Source organism: Seriola lalandi, unplaced genomic scaffold, assembly GCF_002814215.2.
Source record: "Seriola lalandi dorsalis isolate HSWRI2012SDOR001 ecotype SW California unplaced genomic scaffold, Sedor1 jcf7180002054939, whole genome shotgun sequence".
NCBI classification, from domain to species: domain Eukaryota; kingdom Metazoa; phylum Chordata; class Actinopteri; order Carangiformes; family Carangidae; genus Seriola; species Seriola lalandi.
In genome coordinates, this window is record NW_019525659.1 from 1301297 (window position 1) to 1301857 (window position 561).

Here is a 561-nt window from a genome sequence, read left to right on the forward strand (position 1 = left end):
ATGGAGAAAACAAAGGAAGCTCAATAACTAATGAGAGATGTGTATAAGAGACAGGTCTCTGTACAGAAAATAATACTAATAATAAATTGTTATGTACGCATCAATTATATTAAACATAAAACATTCATATACTTTAATATTAATTTGTAATAACTAATATTAATTCAAATTAAAAAGTGAAAAAAGGAAAATTATATAAAAAAACAAGAGTGAATAAAAGAAAAAAATAAATATATAGTCAGTGTATCACCTGCAGGAGTGAAGCAGCAGGAGCTGAGTGCTGCGCTGCTGTGGACAGGGTCTTTTGGCCTCTTAAAAAATACCCGCAGAACAAAAACTAATATCATTTGAAGTGTACAACATATTTAGAATGAATTAAAATATGGAACTGAAGGATCCTTTGCCTGTAGAAGATCCAGTGGTTTAAAAGCAAGGAACTAAAATTGGTTACATGATGTTGATTGCATTAAGCAATGTAGATGTTCTACAACAGTTTAGTCCTGTGACATCATCTGCATGATCAGCTGGTTCACCCGGTGAAAACTCTGAAGCAAACTTTGA